This window comes from Leptonotus elevatus, chromosome 5 (assembly GCF_054856555.1).
Source record: "Leptonotus elevatus isolate MCC_2025b chromosome 5, RoL_Lele_1.0, whole genome shotgun sequence".
NCBI classification, from domain to species: Eukaryota; Metazoa; Chordata; class Actinopteri; order Syngnathiformes; family Syngnathidae; genus Leptonotus; species Leptonotus elevatus.
Genome location: NC_141243.1, coordinates 22796916 through 22816651, shown reverse-complemented (window position 1 = coordinate 22816651; position 19736 = coordinate 22796916). Strand labels below are relative to the sequence as shown.

At 45.0% G+C, this 19736-nt stretch overlaps 20 non-coding genes across 20 annotated transcripts; all 20 read right to left on the bottom strand.

Moving 5' to 3' along the window:
- Positions 1–334: 334 nt before the first annotated feature.
- Positions 335–405, bottom strand: trnag-ccc (transfer RNA glycine (anticodon CCC)). The gene has a single exon. It is a non-coding gene; the product is annotated as a tRNA-Gly (tRNA).
- A 386-nt stretch (positions 406–791) lies between these two features.
- On the bottom strand, positions 792–862 carry trnag-gcc (transfer RNA glycine (anticodon GCC)). The gene has a single exon. It is a non-coding gene; the product is annotated as a tRNA-Gly (tRNA).
- A 1862-nt stretch (positions 863–2724) lies between these two features.
- On the bottom strand, positions 2725–2795 carry trnag-gcc (transfer RNA glycine (anticodon GCC)). The gene has a single exon. It is a non-coding gene; the product is annotated as a tRNA-Gly (tRNA).
- Positions 2796–3420: 625 nt separating this feature from the next.
- trnag-ccc (transfer RNA glycine (anticodon CCC)) lies at positions 3421–3491 on the bottom strand. The gene has a single exon. It is a non-coding gene; the product is annotated as a tRNA-Gly (tRNA).
- A 386-nt stretch (positions 3492–3877) lies between these two features.
- On the bottom strand, positions 3878–3948 carry trnag-gcc (transfer RNA glycine (anticodon GCC)). The gene has a single exon. It is a non-coding gene; the product is annotated as a tRNA-Gly (tRNA).
- Positions 3949–5810: 1862 nt separating this feature from the next.
- On the bottom strand, positions 5811–5881 carry trnag-gcc (transfer RNA glycine (anticodon GCC)). The gene has a single exon. It is a non-coding gene; the product is annotated as a tRNA-Gly (tRNA).
- Positions 5882–6506: 625 nt separating this feature from the next.
- Positions 6507–6577, bottom strand: trnag-ccc (transfer RNA glycine (anticodon CCC)). The gene has a single exon. It is a non-coding gene; the product is annotated as a tRNA-Gly (tRNA).
- A 386-nt stretch (positions 6578–6963) lies between these two features.
- On the bottom strand, positions 6964–7034 carry trnag-gcc (transfer RNA glycine (anticodon GCC)). The gene has a single exon. It is a non-coding gene; the product is annotated as a tRNA-Gly (tRNA).
- A 1862-nt stretch (positions 7035–8896) lies between these two features.
- trnag-gcc (transfer RNA glycine (anticodon GCC)) lies at positions 8897–8967 on the bottom strand. The gene has a single exon. It is a non-coding gene; the product is annotated as a tRNA-Gly (tRNA).
- Positions 8968–9592: 625 nt separating this feature from the next.
- trnag-ccc (transfer RNA glycine (anticodon CCC)) lies at positions 9593–9663 on the bottom strand. The gene has a single exon. It is a non-coding gene; the product is annotated as a tRNA-Gly (tRNA).
- A 385-nt stretch (positions 9664–10048) lies between these two features.
- Positions 10049–10119, bottom strand: trnag-gcc (transfer RNA glycine (anticodon GCC)). The gene has a single exon. It is a non-coding gene; the product is annotated as a tRNA-Gly (tRNA).
- Positions 10120–11977: 1858 nt separating this feature from the next.
- Positions 11978–12048, bottom strand: trnag-gcc (transfer RNA glycine (anticodon GCC)). Its single transcript has one exon. It is a non-coding gene; the product is annotated as a tRNA-Gly (tRNA).
- A 625-nt stretch (positions 12049–12673) lies between these two features.
- On the bottom strand, positions 12674–12744 carry trnag-ccc (transfer RNA glycine (anticodon CCC)). The gene has a single exon. It is a non-coding gene; the product is annotated as a tRNA-Gly (tRNA).
- A 386-nt stretch (positions 12745–13130) lies between these two features.
- Positions 13131–13201, bottom strand: trnag-gcc (transfer RNA glycine (anticodon GCC)). Its single transcript has one exon. It is a non-coding gene; the product is annotated as a tRNA-Gly (tRNA).
- A 1858-nt stretch (positions 13202–15059) lies between these two features.
- trnag-gcc (transfer RNA glycine (anticodon GCC)) lies at positions 15060–15130 on the bottom strand. The gene has a single exon. It is a non-coding gene; the product is annotated as a tRNA-Gly (tRNA).
- A 625-nt stretch (positions 15131–15755) lies between these two features.
- Positions 15756–15826, bottom strand: trnag-ccc (transfer RNA glycine (anticodon CCC)). Its single transcript has one exon. It is a non-coding gene; the product is annotated as a tRNA-Gly (tRNA).
- A 386-nt stretch (positions 15827–16212) lies between these two features.
- Positions 16213–16283, bottom strand: trnag-gcc (transfer RNA glycine (anticodon GCC)). Its single transcript has one exon. It is a non-coding gene; the product is annotated as a tRNA-Gly (tRNA).
- Positions 16284–18144: 1861 nt separating this feature from the next.
- Positions 18145–18215, bottom strand: trnag-gcc (transfer RNA glycine (anticodon GCC)). The gene has a single exon. It is a non-coding gene; the product is annotated as a tRNA-Gly (tRNA).
- Positions 18216–18840: 625 nt separating this feature from the next.
- trnag-ccc (transfer RNA glycine (anticodon CCC)) lies at positions 18841–18911 on the bottom strand. Its single transcript has one exon. It is a non-coding gene; the product is annotated as a tRNA-Gly (tRNA).
- Positions 18912–19297: 386 nt separating this feature from the next.
- On the bottom strand, positions 19298–19368 carry trnag-gcc (transfer RNA glycine (anticodon GCC)). Its single transcript has one exon. It is a non-coding gene; the product is annotated as a tRNA-Gly (tRNA).
- Positions 19369–19736: the final 368 nt, after the last annotated feature.

The following is a 19736-nucleotide window of genomic DNA, read 5'->3' as shown; positions in this document are numbered from 1 at the left end:
AAGCTCAATCTCCACCCCTGCCAAGTTTGCTTGAAAAACCATAAACAAAATTAACCAAAGGTCCGTTGGAATCCCGGTCAGTACATTCCAGCCATTTTTCAACTTTTTTATTATTTTAGTAATACAAAGAACCACGAACATCGAATGTGGCGACTTCAGATTATGAATAAATAAATGAGGATTTAGATTTTATTCGTTGCGTTTCTCCAAAACTGAAAGTAAACATAACGTGGTGCCCCTATAGGCGATTGAGGGAATTACGACTTCCTCAAGCGCTGATCAAATTGCTCGTTCGTCCAAAAGACAACATCAACTATCGCTACATAAGATAGACTGCATTGGCCGGAAATCGAACCCAGGCCTCTCACATGGGAAGCGAGAATTCTACCACTGAACAACCAATGCTTATTGCTCTTAGTCAACAGTCTGTCAAACCTCCACCAAGGTAAAACATTTTTGAAGGGACATGTCATTCTACTGTTCTTGGACTATTGTTACAATGTGTGTATTGCAATAATAATATATAATAATAACAATAATGATATATTGTGATACCAACACTGCAATAATGTTAAGGAACTGTATAATGTGATAACGATCCTTTGCGGTAACAACACTTGGAGATAACGGTTGACAATGTTACATTGAAAAATCAATAAAGAAGCCACCTCTGATATATTGCAGTAACTTCACTCGGCGATAACCATACATTGCATTCGCGATTACATTCATTGCAGGAGCAGAATTGAACAAATTCCTACTAAGCTGCTGTCACTTGATTAAATCTAAACTGCATTGGCCGGGAATCGAACCCGGGCCTCTCACATGGCAAGCGAGAATTCAACCACTGAACTACCAATGCTTAATGGTGTTTGCTGATCATAAAAAAAAATGGGTCGTCTGTCAGTGACAGTTCCAGGACTTAACCTTGTTCGTGAGTAGTGATGATTGACGGAAACGGCGTTTTGTTGTCCTGTGAGGGCGCTCCGCTCTTATTTGGATGCTACGGCAGGTTTCCGCGCATCCACCCAGCTTTTTGTGGCTTACAACAGCCCGAATGAAGGGGCTGCTGTATCCAAGCAACGGCTCTCACGTTGGATCGGGGAGGTGATTCAGCAGTCGTACCGGGTCCCTGGTCGTCCCCCTCCTCCTGGGGTGCGCAGTCACTCCACCAGGGGTGTGGCTACATCATTGGAAGTTCTGAAAGGAGTGTCATTGGAGGCTGCTTCCTGGTCGTCTCCTTGCACGTTCTCCAGATTCTACAGCTTGGATGTCACCTCTCCTAATCCACTGGATGTGGTTCGAGGTCCGGCGGAGGCCCCTCTATGAGGTACACTTTCCCGAGTCTTCGTGACATCGCTTGTATTCGGCGTTCCTTCCTTTTTCAGCAGCGCCACCTGGCGGCCGGGAGGGACGAAATAGAACGAAAGTTACGTATGTAACTATGGTTCTGAGTCCCAAACAACTGCCAGGCTTGCTTGTCACTCAGGACACTCGTATTGGTTTGCGCTAGAAGGTTCTGAGAGACACGTTTCCGGCGACGCTCCTCCTTTATACATGAGGGTCACGTCAGCCGGAACAATAGACATATACTTTACGTCTATACTACAAAGTCGATCATCGAACTGCGGCCTAGAGTGTCCTGGTGCCAAGTGCACATATGGACACCATTGTGTTTAAACATGGTGTTCATTATGGTCAGTCCGTGGCGAGCACAGAAGTCCAATAACAAAACACCGCTTGGGTTTTGATCGGGAAGTCCGTTCCTCCCAATCACGCCCCTCCAGGTCTCACTGTCATTACCCACGTGAGCGTTGAAGTCCCCCAGCAGAACGAGGGAGTCCCCAGGGGGAGCGCTCTCCAGCATACCTTCCAAGGACTCCAGAAAGGTTGGGTACTCTCTCTGAGCTGCTGTTCGGTGCATAAGCACAAACAACAGTCAGTATCAGGGTCAACGGAGGGTCAGTGTCCTCCCATCGCTCCAAATGCGTCCTCCGTGCGCGTTTGTGCTAAATTGACTATATGCGATCGCTTCGCCTAAATGCTTCCCCCGCTTTTTGGTGGCTTGTTGTGTATGTAAAGCTGACATTAGTAGTTTGTTTTCGTCTTGTGTGGCAGCCTGGCAGATTATTTAACAAGGGTTTTTTGACAGTTGCTGTCATATTTTCGGGACTGAAGTAACGTTCCAGATCGAACGGTTGACAATGTTACAATGAGAAAAAAAAATGGAAGCCACCTCTGATATACTGTACTAACTTCACTTCACCATACATTGCAATCACAATTACATTAATTGCATTAACAGATTTGAACAATATCATACTAAGATGCTGTTGAATTACTAAATCTAAGCTGCATTTGCCAGGAACCGAACCCGGGCCTCTCGCATGGAATGCAAGAATTCCACCACTGAACTACCAATGCTTCCTTCTCTTTCATGATTAGGCTAAAGACCTCGAGGAAGATAAAAGATTTGAGTGGCCGGTAACATGCCATTTTTTGGAATGTAGAGTGCAATTTTACAGGATGACACAAATAGAATAAGCCAAAATCATCACACGATAGTTCATAAACGAAAAACAATAGAAAAGTCTATCTTAGACATGTGTCACGCTGATATGAGACTTTTGCTTGAGGGGGTATGATAACGAGAAAACAATGATGGTAAATAACTACACGTTGGGATCACAATCCATAATAATAACAATTGATTACGAGAAGTCGTGCATTGGCCGGGAATCGAACCCGGGCCTCCCACATGGCAAGCAAGAATTCAACCATTGAACTACCAATGCTTAATTCTGTTTACCCAATGGGTTGTACCTGTGTAAAGTGTAACGACCATTGCCAGTCACCCTCATTTTTTTTCTCCCTTCACTCAACATTTCACTCTTAGAAATATGCGCAAGGTCAACCTGGGGTGGGGCTGAGAGGTCTCCGCTCTCCCCCTTTCTACCTAGGCCAGAGACAGCCCAACAGAGATTACACCCTTTTGAAGTCAACCACCGGCCATGTCACCAGGATGTGAATGTTTGCTTTTCACCAGCCAGAACCACAGGTTTATGGCACCAAAGTATTTTATCGGAAAGCTCAATCTCCACCCCTGCCAAGTTTGCTTGAAAAACCATAAACAAAATTAACCAAAGGTCCGTTGGAATCCCGGTCAGTACATTCCAGCCATTTTTCAACTTTTTTATTCTTTTAGTAATACAAAGAACCACGAACATCGAATGTGGTGACTTCAGATTATGAATAAATAAATGAGGATTTAGATTTTATTCGTTGCGTTTCTCCAAAACTGAAAGTAAACATAACGTGGTGCCCCTATAGGCGATTGAGGGAATTACGACTTCCTCAAGCGCTGATCAAATTGCTCGTTCGTCCAAAAGACAACATCAACTATCGCTACATAAGATAGACTGCATTGGCCGGGAATCGAACCCGGGCCTCTCACATGGGAAGCGAGAATTCTACCACTGAACAACCAATGCTTATTGCTCTTAGTCAACAGTCTGTCAAACCTCCACCAAGGTAAAACATTTTTGAAGGGACATGTCATTCTACTGTTCTTGGACTATTGTTACAATGTGTGTATTGCAATAATAATATATAATAATAACAATAATGATATATTGTGATACCAACACTGCAATAATGTTAAGGAACTGTATAATGTGATAACGATCCTTTGCGGTAACAACACTTGGAGATAACGGTTGACAATGTTACATTGAAAAATCAATAAAGAAGCCACCTCTGATATATTGCAGTAACTTCACTCGGCGATAACCATACATTGCATTCGCGATTACATTCATTGCAGGAGCAGAATTGAACAAATTCCTACTAAGCTGCTGTCACTTGATTAAATCTAAACTGCATTGGCCGGGAATCGAACCCGGGCCTCTCACATGGCAAGCGAGAATTCAACCACTGAACTACCAATGCTTAATGGTGTTTGCTGATCATAAAAAAAAATGGGTCGTCTGTCAGTGACAGTTCCAGGACTTAACCTTGTTCGTGAGTAGTGATGATTGACGGAAACGGCGTTTTGTTGTCCTGTGAGGGCGCTCCGCTCTTATTTGGATGCTACGGCAGGTTTCCGCGCATCCACCCAGCTTTTTGTGGCTTACAACAGCCCGAATGAAGGGGCTGCTGTATCCAAGCAACGGCTCTCACGTTGGATCGGGGAGGTGATTCAGCAGTCGTACCGGGTCCCTGGTCGTCCCCCTCCTCCTGGGGTGCGCAGTCACTCCACCAGGGGTGTGGCTACATCATTGGAAGTTCTGAAAGGAGTGTCATTGGAGGCTGCTTCCTGGTCGTCTCCTTGCACGTTCTCCAGATTCTACAGCTTGGATGTCACCTCTCCTAATCCACTGGATGTGGTTCGAGGTCCGGCGGAGGCCCCTCTATGAGGTACACTTTCCCGAGTCTTCGTGACATCGCTTGTATTCGGCGTTCCTTCCTTTTTCAGCAGCGCCACCTGGCGGCCGGGAGGGACGAAATAGAACGAAAGTTACGTATGTAACTATGGTTCTGAGTCCCAAACAACTGCCAGGCTTGCTTGTCACTCAGGACACTCGTATTGGTTTGCGCTAGAAGGTTCTGAGAGACACGTTTCCGGCGACGCTCCTCCTTTATACATGAGGGTCACGTCAGCCGGAACAATAGACATATACTTTACGTCTATACTACAAAGTCGATCATCGAACTGCGGCCTAGAGTGTCCTGGTGCCAAGTGCACATATGGACACCATTGTGTTTAAACATGGTGTTCATTATGGTCAGTCCGTGGCGAGCACAGAAGTCCAATAACAAAACACCGCTTGGGTTTTGATCGGGAAGTCCGTTCCTCCCAATCACGCCCCTCCAGGTCTCACTGTCATTACCCACGTGAGCGTTGAAGTCCCCCAGCAGAACGAGGGAGTCCCCAGGGGGAGCGCTCTCCAGCATACCTTCCAAGGACTCCAGAAAGGTTGGGTACTCTCTCTGAGCTGCTGTTCGGTGCATAAGCACAAACAACAGTCAGTATCAGGGTCAACGGAGGGTCAGTGTCCTCCCATCGCTCCAAATGCGTCCTCCGTGCGCGTTTGTGCTAAATTGACTATATGCGATCGCTTCGCCTAAATGCTTCCCCCGCTTTTTGGTGGCTTGTTGTGTATGTAAAGCTGACATTAGTAGTTTGTTTTCGTCTTGTGTGGCAGCCTGGCAGATTATTTAACAAGGGTTTTTTGACAGTTGCTGTCATATTTTCGGGACTGAAGTAACGTTCCAGATCGAACGGTTGACAATGTTACAATGAGAAAAAAAAATGGAAGCCACCTCTGATATACTGTACTAACTTCACTTCACCATACATTGCAATCACAATTACATTAATTGCATTAACAGATTTGAACAATATCATACTAAGATGCTGTTGAATTACTAAATCTAAGCTGCATTTGCCAGGAACCGAACCCGGGCCTCTCGCATGGAATGCAAGAATTCCACCACTGAACTACCAATGCTTCCTTCTCTTTCATGATTAGGCTAAAGACCTCGAGGAAGATAAAAGATTTGAGTGGCCGGTAACATGCCATTTTTTGGAATGTAGAGTGCAATTTTACAGGATGACACAAATAGAATAAGCCAAAATCATCACACGATAGTTCATAAACGAAAAACAATAGAAAAGTCTATCTTAGACATGTGTCACGCTGATATGAGACTTTTGCTTGAGGGGGTATGATAACGAGAAAACAATGATGGTAAATAACTACACGTTGGGATCACAATCCATAATAATAACAATTGATTACGAGAAGTCGTGCATTGGCCGGGAATCGAACCCGGGCCTCCCACATGGCAAGCAAGAATTCTACCATTGAACTACCAATGCTTAATTCTGTTTACCCAATGGGTTGTACCTATGTAAAGTGTAACGACCATTGCCAGTCACCCTCATTTTTTTTCTCCCTTCACTCAACATTTCACTCTTAGAAATATGCGCAAGGTCAACCTGGGGTGGGGCTGAGAGGTCTCCGCTCTCCCCCTTTCTACCTAAGCCAGAGACAGCCCAACAGAGATTACACCCTTTTGAAGTCAACCACCGGCCATGTCACCAGGATGTGAATGTTTGCTTTTCACCAGCCAGAACCACAGGTTTATGGCACCAAAGTATTTTATCGGAAAGCTCAATCTCCACCCCTGCCAAGTTTGCTTGAAAAACCATAAACAAAATTAACCAAAGGTCCGTTGGAATCCCGGTCAGTACATTCCAGCCATTTTTCAACTTTTTTATTATTTTAGTAATACAAAGAACCACGAACATCAAATGTGGCGACTTCAGATTATGAATAAATAAATGAGGATTTAGATTTTATTCGTTGCGTTTCTCCAAAACTGAAAGTAAACATAACGTGGTGCCCCTATAGGCGATTGAGGGAATTACGACTTCCTCAAGCGCTGATCAAATTGCTCGTTCGTCCAAAAGACAACATCAACTATCGCTACATAAGATAGACTGCATTGGCCGGGAATCGAACCCAGGCCTCTCACATGGGAAGCGAGAATTCTACCACTGAACAACCAATGCTTATTGCTCTTAGTCAACAGTCTGTCAAACCTCCACCAAGGTAAAACATTTTTGAAGGGACATGTCATTCTACTGTTCTTGGACTATTGTTACAATGTGTGTATTGCAATAATAATATATAATAATAACAATAATGATATATTGTGATACCAACACTGCAATAATGTTAAGGAACTGTATAATGTGATAACGATCCTTTGCGGTAACAACACTTGGAGATAACGGTTGACAATGTTACATTGAAAAATCAATAAAGAAGCCACCTCTGATATATTGCAGTAACTTCACTCGGCGATAACCATACATTGCATTCGCGATTACATTCATTGCAGGAGCAGAATTGAACAAATTCCTACTAAGCTGCTGTCACTTGATTAAATCTAAACTGCATTGGCCGGGAATCGAACCCGGGCCTCTCACATGGCAAGCGAGAATTCAACCACTGAACTACCAATGCTTAATGGTGTTTGCTGATCATAAAAAAAAATGGGTCGTCTGTCAGTGACAGTTCCAGGACTTAACCTTGTTCGTGAGTAGTGATGATTGACGGAAACGGGGTTTTGTTGTCCTGTGAGGGCGCTCCGCTCCTATTTGGATGCTACGGCAGGTTTCCGCGCATCCACCCAGCTTTTTGTGGCTTACAACAGCCCGAATGAAGGGGCTGCTGTATCCAAGCAACGGCTCTCACGTTGGATCGGGGAGGTGATTCAGCAGTCGTACCGGGTCCCTGGTCGTCCCCCTCCTCCTGGGGTGCGCAGTCACTCCACCAGGGGTGTGGCTACATCATTGGAAGTTCTGAAAGGAGTGTCATTGGAGGCTGCTTCCTGGTCGTCTCCTTGCACGTTCTCCAGATTCTACAGCTTGGATGTCACCTCTCCTAATCCACTGGATGTGGTTCGAGGTCCGGCGGAGGCCCCTCTATGAGGTACACTTTCCCGAGTCTTCGTGACATCGCTTGTATTCGGCGTTCCTTCCTTTTTCAGCAGCGCCACCTGGCGGCCGGGAGGGACGAAATAGAACGAAAGTTACGTATGTAACTATGGTTCTGAGTCCCAAACAACTGCCAGGCTTGCTTGTCACTCAGGACACTCGTATTGGTTTGCGCTAGAAGGTTCTGAGAGACACGTTTCCGGCGACGCTCCTCCTTTATACATGAGGGTCACGTCAGCCGGAACAATAGACATATACTTTACGTCTATACTACAAAGTCGATCATCGAACTGCGGCCTAGAGTGTCCTGGTGCCAAGTGCACATATGGACACCATTGTGTTTAAACATGGTGTTCATTATGGTCAGTCCGTGGCGAGCACAGAAGTCCAATAACAAAACACCGCTTGGGTTTTGATCGGGAAGTCCGTTCCTCCCAATCACGCCCCTCCAGGTCTCACTGTCATTACCCACGTGAGCGTTGAAGTCCCCCAGCAGAACGAGGGAGTCCCCAGGGGGAGCGCTCTCCAGCATACCTTCCAAGGACTCCAGAAAGGTTGGGTACTCTCTCTGAGCTGCTGTTCGGTGCATAAGCACAAACAACAGTCAGTATCAGGGTCAACGGAGGGTCAGTGTCCTCCCATCGCTCCAAATGCGTCCTCCGTGCGCGTTTGTGCTAAATTGACTATATGCGATCGCTTCGCCTAAATGCTTCCCCCGCTTTTTGGTGACTTGTTGTGTATGTAAAGCTGACATTAGTAGTTTGTTTTCGTCTTGTGTGGCAGCCTGGCAGATTATTTAACAAGGGTTTTTTGACAGTTGCTGTCATATTTTCGGGACTGAAGTAACGTTCCAGATCGAACGGTTGACAATGTTACAATGAGAAAAAAAAATGGAAGCCACCTCTGATATACTGTACTAACTTCACTTCACCATACATTGCAATCACAATTACATTAATTGCATTAACAGATTTGAACAATATCATACTAAGATGCTGTTGAATTACTAAATCTAAGCTGCATTTGCCAGGAACCGAACCCGGGCCTCTCGCATGGAATGCAAGAATTCCACCACTGAACTACCAATGCTTCCTTCTCTTTCATGATTAGGCTAAAGACCTCGAGGAAGATAAAAGATTTGAGTGGCCGGTAACATGCCATTTTTTGGAATGTAGAGTGCAATTTTACAGGATTACACAAATAGAATAAGCCAAAATCATCACACGATAGTTCATAAACGAAAAACAATAGAAAAGTCTATCTTAGACATGTGTCACGCTGATATGAGACTTTTGCTTGAGGGGGTATGATAACGAGAAAACAATGATGGTAAATAACTACACGTTGGGATCACAATCCATAATAATAACAATTGATTACGAGAAGTTGTGCATTGGCCGGGAATCGAACCCGGGCCTCCCACATGGCAAAAGAGAATTCTACCATTGAACTACCAATGCTTAATTCTGTTTACCCAATGGGTTGTACCTGTGTAAAGTGTAACGACCATTGCCAGTCACCCTCATTTTTTTTCTCCCTTCACTCAACATTTCACTCTTAGAAATATGCGCAAGGTCAACCTGGGGTGGGGCTGAGAGGTCTCCGCTCTCCCCCTTTCTACCTAAGCCAGAGACAGCCCAACAGAGATTACACCCTTTTGAAGTCAACCACCGGCCATGTCACCAGGATGTGAATGTTTGCTTTTCACCAGCCAGAACCACAGGTTTATGGCACCAAAGTATTTTATCGGAAAGCTCAATCTCCACCCCTGCCAAGTTTGCTTGAAAAACCATAAACAAAATTAACCAAAGGTCCGTTGGAATCCCGGTCAGTACATTCCAGCCATTTTTCAACTTTTTTATTATTTTAGTAATACAAAGAACCACGAACATCGAATGTGGCGACTTCAGATTATGAATAAATAAATGAGGATTTAGATTTTATTCGTTGCGTTTCTCCAAAACTGAAAGTAAACATAACGTGGTGCCCCTATAGGCGATTGAGGGAATTACGACTTCCTCAAGCGCTGATCAAATTGCTCGTTCGTCCAAAAGACAACATCAACTATCGCTACATAAGATAGACTGCATTGGCCGGGAATCGAACCCGGGCCTCTCACATGGGAAGCGAGAATTCTACCACTGAACAACCAATGCTTATTGCTCTTAGTCAACAGTCTGTCAAACCTCCACCAAGGTAAAACATTTTTGAAGGGACATGTCATTCTACTGTTCTTGGACTATTGTTACAATGTGTGTATTGCAATAATAATATATAATAATAACAATAATGATATATTGTGATACCAACACTGCAATAATGTTAAGGAACTGTATAATGTGATAACGATCCTTTGCGGTAACAACACTTGGAGATAACGGTTGACAATGTTACATTGAAAAATCAATAAGAAGCCACCTCTGATATATTGCAGTAACTTCACTCGGCGATAACCATACATTGCATTCGCGATTACATTCATTGCAGGAGCAGAATTGAACAAATTCCTACTAAGCTGCTGTCACTTGACTAAATCTAAACTGCATTGGCCGGGAATCGAACCCGGGCCTCCCACATGGCAAGCGAGAATTCAACCACTGAACTACCAATGCTTAATGGTGTTTGCTGATCATAAAAAAAAATGGGTCGTCTGTCAGTGACAGTTCCAGGACTTAACCTTGTTCGTGAGTAGTGATGATTGACGGAAACGGGGTTTTGTTGTCCTGTGAGGGCGCTCCGCTCCTATTTGGATGCTACGGCAGGTTTCCGCGCATCCACCCAGCTTTTTGTGGCTTACAACAGCCCGAACGAAGGGGCTGCTGTATCCAAGCAACGCCTCTCACGTTGGATCGGGGAGGTGATTCAGCAGTCGTACCAGGTCCCTGGTCGTCCCCCTCCTCCTGGGGTGCGCAGTCACTCCACCAGGGGTGTGGCTACATCATCGGAAGTTCTGAAAGGAGTGTCATTGGAGGCTGCTTCCTGGTCGTCTCCTTGCACGTTCTCCAGATTCTACAGCTTGGATGTCACCTCTCCTAATCCACTGGATGTAGTTCGAGGTCCGGCGGAGGCCCCTCTATGAGGTACACTTTCCCGGGTCTTCGTGACATCGCTTGTATTCGGCGTTCCTTCCTTTTTCAGCAGCGCCACCTGGCGGCCGGGAGGGACGAAATAGAACGAAAGTTACGTATGTAACTATGGTTCTGAGTCCCAAACAACTGCCAGGCTTGCTTGTCACTCAGGACACTCGTATTGGTTTGCGCTAGAAGGTTCTGAGAGACACGTTTCCGGCGACGCTCCTCCTTTATACATGAGGGTCACGTCAGCCGGAACAATAGACATATACTTTACGTCTATACTACAAAGTCGATCATCGAACTGCGGCCTAGAGTGTCCTGGTGCCAAGTGCACATATGGACACCATTGTGTTTAAACATGGTGTTCATTATGGTCAGTCCGTGGCGAGCACAGAAGTCCAATAACAAAACACCGCTTGGGTTTAGATCGGGAGGTCCGTTCCTCCCAATCACGCCCCTCCAGGTCTCACTGTCATTACCCACGTGAGCGTTGAAGTCCCCCAGCAGAACGAGGGAGTCCCCAGGGGGAGCGCTCTCCAGCATACCTTCCAAGGACTCCAGAAAGGTTGGGTACACTCTCTGAGCTGCTCGGTGCATAAGCACAAACAACAGTCAGTATCAGGGTCAACGGAGGGTCAGTGTCCTCCCATCGCTCCAAATGCGTCCTCCGTGCGCGTTTGTGCTAAATTGACTATATGCGATCGTTTCGCCTAAATGCTTCCCCCGCTTTTTGGTGACTTGTTGTGTATGTAAAGCTGACATTAGTAGTTTGTTTTCGTCTTGTGTGGCAGCCTGGCAGATTATTTAACAAGGGTTTTTTGACAGTTGCTGTCATATTTTCGGGACTGAAGTAACGTTCCAGATCGAACGGTTGACAATGTTACAATGAGAAAAAAAACGGAAGCCACCTCTGATATACTGTACTAACTTCACTTCACCATACATTGCAATCACAATTACATTAATTGCAGGAACAGATTTGAACAATATCATACTAAGATGCTGTTGAATTACTAAATCGAAGCTGCATTTGCCAGGAATCGAACCCGGGCCTCTCGCATATAATGCAAGAATTCTACCACTGAACTACCAATGCTTCCTTCTCTTTCATGATTAGGCTAAAGACCTCGAGGAAGATAAAAGATTTGAGTGGCCGGTAACATGCCATTTTTTGGAATGTAGAGTGCAATTTTACAGGATGACACAAATAGAATAAGCCAAAATCATCACACGATAGTTCATAAACGAAAAACAATAGAAAAGTCTATCTTAGACATGTGTCACGCTGATATGAGACTTTTGCTTGAGGGGGTATGATAACGAGAAAACAATGATGGTAATTAACTACACGTTGGGATCACAATCCATAATAATAACAATTGATTACGAGAAGTTGTGCATTGGCCGGGAATCGAACCCGGGCCTCCCACATGGCAAAAGAGAATTCTACCATTGAACTACCAATGCTTAATTCTGTTTACCCAATGGGTTGTACCTGTGTAAAGTGTAACGACCATTGCCAGTCACCCTCATTTTTTTTCTCCCTTCACTCAACATTTCACTCTTAGAAATATGCGCAAGGTCAACCTGGGGTGGGGCTGAGAGGTCTCCGCTCTCCCCCTTTCTACCTAAGCCAGAGACAGCCCAACAGAGATTACACCCTTTTGAAGTCAACCACCGGCCATGTCACCAGGATGTGAATGTTTGCTTTTCACCAGCCAGAACCACAGGTTTATGGCACCAAAGTATTTTATCGGAAAGCTCAATCTCCACCCCTGCCAAGTTTGCTTGAAAAACCATAAACAAAATTAACCAAAGGTCCGTTGGAATCCCGGTCAGTACATTCCAGCCATTTTTCAACTTTTTTATTATTTTAGTAATACAAAGAACCACGAACATCGAATGTGGCGACATCAGATTATGAATAAATAAATGAGGATTTAGATTTTATTCGTTGCGTTTCTCCAAAACTGAAAGTAAACATAACGTGGTGCCCCTATAGGCGATTGAGGGAATTACGACTTCCTCAAGCGCTGATCAAATTGCTCGTTCGTCCAAAAGACAACATCAATTATCGCTACATAAGATAGACTGCATTGGCCGGGAATCGAACCCGGGCCTCTCACATGGGAAGCGAGAATTCTACCACTGAACAACCAATGCTTATTGCTCTTAGTCAACAGTCTGTCAAACCTCCACCAAGGTAAAACATTTTTGAAGGGACATGTCATTCTACTGTTCTTGGACTATTGTTACAATGTGTGTATTGCAATAATAATATATAATAATAACAATAATGATATATTGTGATACCAACACTGCAATAATGTTAAGGAACTGTATAATGTGATAACGATCCTTTGTGGTAACAACACTTGGAGATAACGGTTGACAATGTTACATTGAAAAATCAATAAAGAAGCCACCTCTGATATATTGCAGTAACTTCACTCGGCGATAACCATACATTGCATTCGCGATTACATTCATTGCAGGAGCAGAATTGAACAAATTCCTACTAAGCTGCTGTCACTTGACTAAATCTAAACTGCATTGGCCGGGAATCGAACCCGGGCCTCTCACATGGCAAGCGAGAATTCAACCACTGAACTACCAATGCTTAATGGTGTTTGCTGATCATAAAAAAAAATGGGTCGTCTGTCAGTGACAGTTCCAGGACTTAACCTTGTTCGTGAGTAGTGATGATTGACGGAAACGGGGTTTTGTTGTCCTGTGAGGGCGCTCCGCTCTTATTTGGATGCTACGGCAGGTTTCCGCGCATCCACCCAGCTTTTTGTGGCTTACAACAGCCCGAACGAAGGGGCTGCTGTATCCAAGCAACGGCTCTCACGTTGGATCGGGGAGGTGATTCAGCAGTCGTACCGGGTCCCTGGTCGTCCCCCTCCTCCTGGGGTGCGCAGTCACTCCACCAGTGGTGTGGCTACATCATCGGAAGTTCTGAAAGGAGTGTCATTGGAGGCTGCTTCCTGGTCGTCTCCTTGTGCGTTCTCCAGATTCTACAGCTTGGATGTCACCTCTCCTAATCCACTGGATGTGGTTCGAGGTCCGGCGGAGGCCCCTCTATGAGGTACACTTTCCCGGGTCTTCGTGACATCGCTTGTATTCGGCGTTCCTTACTTTTTCAGCAGCGCCACCTGGCGGCCGGGAGGGACGAAATAGAACGAAAGTTACGTATGTAACTATGGTTCTGAGTCCCAAACAACTGCCAGGCTTGCTTGTCACTCAGGACACTCGTATTGGTTTGCGCTAGAAGGTTCTGAGAGACACGTTTCCGGCGACGCTCCTCCTTTTTAATGAGGGTCACGTCAGCCGGAACAATAGACATATACTTTACGTCTATACTACAAAGTCGATCATCGAACTGCGGCCTAGAGTGTCCTGGTGCCAAGTGCACATATGGACACCATTGTGTTTAAACATGGTGTTCATTATGGTCAGTCCGTGGCGAGCACAGAAGTCCAATAACAAAACACCGCTTGGGTTTTGATCGGGAGGTCCGTTCCTCCCAATCACGCCCCTCCAGGTCTCACTGTCATTACCCACGTGAGCGTTGAAGTCCCCCAGCAGAACGAGGGAGTCCCCAGGGGGAGCGCTCTCCAGCATACCTTCCAAGGACTCCAGAAAGGTTGGGTACTCTCTCTGAGCTGCTCGGTGCATAAGCACAAACAACAGTCAGTATCAGGGTCAACGGAGGGTCAGTGTCCTCCCATCGCTCCAAATGCGTCCTCCGTGCGCGTTTGTGCTAAATTGACTACATGCGATCGCTTCGCCTAAATGCTTCCCCCGCTTTTTGGTGACTTGTTGTGTATGTAAAGCTGACATTAGTAGTTTGTTTTCGTCTTGTGTGGCAGCCTGGCAGATTATTTAACAAGGGTTTTTTGACAGTTGCTGTCATATTTTCGGGACTGAAGTAACGTTCCAGATCGAACGGTTGACAATGTTACAATGAGAAAAAAAAATGGAAGCCACCTCTGATATACTGTACTAACTTCACTTCACCATACATTGCAATCACGATTACATTAATTGCAGGAACAGATTTGAACAATATCATACTAAGATGCTGTTGAATTACTAAATCGAAGCTGCATTTGCCAGGAATCGAACCCGGGCCTCTCGCATGGAATGCAAGAATTCTACCACTGAACTACCAATGGTTCCTTCTCTTTCATGATTAGGCTAAAGACCTCGAGGAAGATAAAAGATTTGAGTGGCCGGTAACATGCCATTTTTTGGAATGTAGAGTGCAATTTTACAGGATGACACAAATAGAATAAGCCAAAATCATCACACGATAGTTCATAAACGAAAAACAATAGAAAAGTCTATCTTAGACATGTGTCACGCTGATATGAGACTTTTGCTTGAGGGGGTATGATAACGAGAAAACAATGATGGTAAATAACTACACGTTGGGATCACAATCCATAATAATAACAATTGATTACGAGAAGTCGTGCATTGGCCGGGAATCGAACCCGGGCCTCCCACATGGCAAGCAAGAATTCTACCATTGAACTACCAATGCTTAATTCTGTTTACCCAATGGGTTGTACCTGTGTAAAGTGTAACGACCATTGCCAGTCACCCTCATTTTTTTTCTCCCTTCACTCAACATTTCACTCTTAGAAATATGCGCAAGGTCAACCTGGGGTGGGGCTGAGAGGTCTCCGCTCTCCCCCTTTCTACCTAAGCCAGAGACAGCCCAACAGAGATTACACCCTTTTGAAGTCAACCACCGGCCATGTCACCAGGATGTGAATGTTTGCTTTTCACCAGCCAGAACCACAGGTTTATGGCACCAAAGTATTTTATCGGAAAGCTCAATCTCCACCCCTGCCAAGTTTGCTTGAAAAACCATAAACAAAATTAACCAAAGGTCCGTTGGAATCCCGGTCAGTACATTCCAGCCATTTTTCAACTTTTTTATTATTTTAGTAATACAAAGAACCACGAACATCGAATGTGGCGACTTCAGATTATGAATAAATAAATGAGGATTTAGATTTTATTCGTTGCGTTTCTCCAAAACTGAAAGTAAACATAACGTGGTGCCCCTATAGGCGATTGAGGGAATTACGACTTCCTCAAGCGCTGATCAAATTGCTCGTTCGTCCAAAAGACAACATCAATTATCGCTACATAAGATAGACTGCATTGGCCGGGAATCGAACCCGGGCCTCTCACATGGGAAGCAAGAATTCTACCACTGAACAACCAATGCTTATTGCTCTTAGTCAACAGTCTGTCAAACCTCCACCAAGGTAAAACATTTTTGAAGGGACATGTCATTCTACTGTTCTTGGACTATTGTTACAATGTGTGTATTGCAATAATAATATATAATAATAACAATAATGATATATTGTGATACCAACACTGCAATAATGTTAAGGAACTGTATAATGTGATAACGATCCTTTGCGGTAACAACACTTGGAGATAACGGTTGACAATGTTACATTGAAAAATCAATAAAGAAGCCACCTCTGATATATTGCAGTAACTTCACTCGGCGATAACCATACATTGCATTCGCGATTACATTCATTGCAGGAGCAGAATTGAACAAATTCCTACTAAGCTGCTGTCACTTGACTAAATCTAAACTGCATTGGCCGGGAATCGAACCCGGGCCTCTCACATGGCAAGCGAGAATTCAACCACTGAACTACCAATGCTTAATGGTGTTTGCTGATCATAAAAAAAAATGGGTCGTCTGTCAGTGACAGTTCCAGGACTTAACCTTGTTCGTGAGTAGTGATGATTGACGGAAACGGGGTTTTGTTGTCCTGTGAGGGCGCTCCGCTCTTATTTGGATGCTACGGCAGGTTTCCGCGCATCCACCCAGCTTTTTGTGGCTTACAACAGCCCGAATGAAGGGGCTGCTGTATCCAAGCAACGCCTCTCACGTTGGATCGGGGAGGTGATTCAGCAGTCGTACCGGGTCCCTGGTCGTCCCCCTCCTCCTGGGGTGCGCAGTCACTCCACCAGGGGTGTGGCTACATCATTGGAAGTTCTGAAAGGAGTGTCATTGGAGGCTGCTTCCTGGTCGTCTCCTTGCACGTTCTCCAGATTCTACAGCTTGGATGTCACTTCTCCTAATCCACTGGATGTGGTTCGAGGTCCGGCGGAGGCCCCTCTATGAGGTACACTTTCCCGGGTCTTCGTGACATCGCTTGTATTCGGCGTTCCTTCCTTTTTCAGCAGCGCCACCTGGCGGCCGGGAGGGACGAAATAGAACGAAAGTTACGTATGTAACTATGGTTCTATGAGTCCCAAACAACTGCCAGGCTTGCTTGTCACTCAGGACACTCGTATTGGTTTGCGCTAGAAGGTTCTGAGAGACACGTTTCCGGCGACGCTCCTTTATACATGAGGGTCACGTCAGCCGGAACAATAGACGTATACTTTACGTCTATACTACAAAGTCGATCATCGAACTGCGGCCTAGAGTGTCCTGGTGCCAAGTGCACATATGGACACCATTGTGTTTAAACATGGTGTTCATTATGGTCAGTCCGTGGCGAGCACAGAAGTCCAATAACAAAACACCGCTTGGGTTTTGATCGGGAGGTCCGTTCCTCCCAATCACGCCCCTCCAGGTCTCACTGTCATTACCCACGTGAGCGTTGAAGTCCCCCAGCAGAACGAGGGAGTCCCCAGGGGGAGCGCTCTCCAGCATACCTTCCAAGGTCTCCAGAAAGGTTGGGTACTCTCTCTGAGCTGCTGTTCGGTGCATAAGCACAAACAACAGTCAGTATCAGGGTCAACGGAGGGTCAGTGTCCTCCCATCGCTCCAAATGCGTCCTCCGTGCGCGTTTGTGCTAAATTGACTATATGCAATCGCTTCGCCTAAATGCTTCCCCCGCTTTTTGGTGACTTGTTGTGTATGTAAAGCTGACATTAGTAGTTTGTTTTCGTCTTGTGTGGCAGCCTGGCAGATTATTTAACAAGGGTTTTTTGACAGTTGCTGTCATATTTTCGGGACTGAAGTAACGTTCCAGATCGAACGGTTGACAATGTTACAATGAGAAAAAAAAATGGAAGCCACCTCTGATATACTGTACTAACTTCACTTCACCATACATTGCAATCACAATTACATTAATTGCAGGAACAGATTTGAACAATATCATACTTCGATACTGTTGAATTACTAAATCTAAGCTGCATTTGCCAGGTATCGAACCCGGGCCTCTCGCATGGAATGCAAGAATTCTACCACTGAACTACCAATGCTTCCTTCTCTTTCATGATTAGGCTAAAGACCTCGAGGAAGATAAAAGATTTGAGTGGCCGGTAACATGCCATTTTTTGGAATGTAGAGTGCAATTTTACAGGATGACACAAATAGAATAAGCCAAAATCATCACACGATAGTTCATAAACGAAAAACAATAGAAAAGTCTATCTTAGACATGTGTCACGCTGATATGAGACTTTTGCTTGAGGGGGTATGACAACGAGAAAACAATGATGGTAAATAACTACACGTTGGGATCACAATCCATAATAATAACATTTGATTACGAGAAGTTGTGCATTGGCCGGGAATCGAACCCGGGCCTCCCACATGGCAAAAGAGAATTCTACCATTGAACTACCAATGCTTAATTCTGTTTACCCAATGGGTTGTACCTGTGTAAAGTGTAACGACTATTGCCAGTCACCCTCATTTTTTTTCTCCCTTCACTCAACATTTCACTCTTAGAAATATGCGCAAGGTCAACCTGGGGTGGGGCTGAGAGGTCTCCGCTCTCCCCCTTTCTACCTAAGCCAGAGACAGCCCAACAGAGATAACACCCTTTTGAAGTCAACCACCGGCCATGTCACCAGGATGTGAATGTTTGCTTTTCACCAGCCAGAACCACAGGTTTATGGCACCAAAGTATTTTATCGGAAAGCTCAATCTCCACCCCTGCCAAGTTTGCTTGAAAAACCATAAACAAAATTAACCAAAGGTCCGTTGGAATCCCGGTCAGTACATTCCAGCCATTTTTCAACTTTTTTATTATTTTAGTAATACAAAGAACCACGAACATCGAATGTGGTGACTTCAGATTATGAATAAATAAATGAGGATTTAGATTTTATTCGTTGCGTTTCTCCAAAACTGAAAGTAAACATAACGTGGTGCCCCTATAGGCGATTGAGGGAATTACGACTTCCTCAAGCGCTGATCAAATTGCTCGTTCGTCCAAAAGACAACATCAACTATCGCTACATAAGATAGACTGCATTGGCCGGGAATCGAACCCGGGCCTCTCACATGGGAAGCGAGAATTCTACCACTGAACAACCAATGCTTATTGCTCTTAGTCAACAGTCTGTCAAACCTCCACCAAGGTAAAACATTTTTGAAGGGACATGTCATTCTACTGTTCTTGGACTATTGTTACAATGTGTGTATTGCAATAATAATATATAATAATAACAATAATGATATATTGTGATACCAACACTGCAATAATGTTAAGGAACTGTATAATGTGATAACGATCCTTTGCGGTAACAACACTTGGAGATAACGGTTGACAATGTTACATTGAAAAATCAATAAAGAAGCCACCTCTGATATATTGCAGTAACTTCACTCGGCGATAACCATACATTGCATTCGCGATTACATTCATTGCAGGAGCAGAATTGAACAAATTCCTACTAAGCTGCTGTCACTTGATTAAATCTAAACTGCATTGGCCGGGAATCGAACCCGGGCCTCTCACATGGCAAGCGAGAATTCAACCACTGAACTACCAATGCTTAATGGTGTTTGCTGATCATAAAAAAAAATGGGTCGTCTGTCAGTGACAGTTCCAGGACTTAACCTTGTTCGTGAGTAGTGATGATTGACGGAAACGGGGTTTTGTTGTCCTGTGAGGGCGCTCCGCTCCTATTTGGATGCTACGGCAGGTTTCCGCGCATCCACCCAGCTTTTTGTGGCTTACAACAGCCCGAACGAAGGGGCTGCTGTATCCAAGCAACGCCTCTCACGTTGGATCGGGGAGGTGATTCAGCAGTCGTACCAGGTCCCTGGTCGTCCCCCTCCTCCTGGGGTGCGCAGTCACTCCACCAGGGGTGTGGCTACATCATCGGAAGTTCTGAAAGGAGTGTCATTGGAGGCTGCTTCC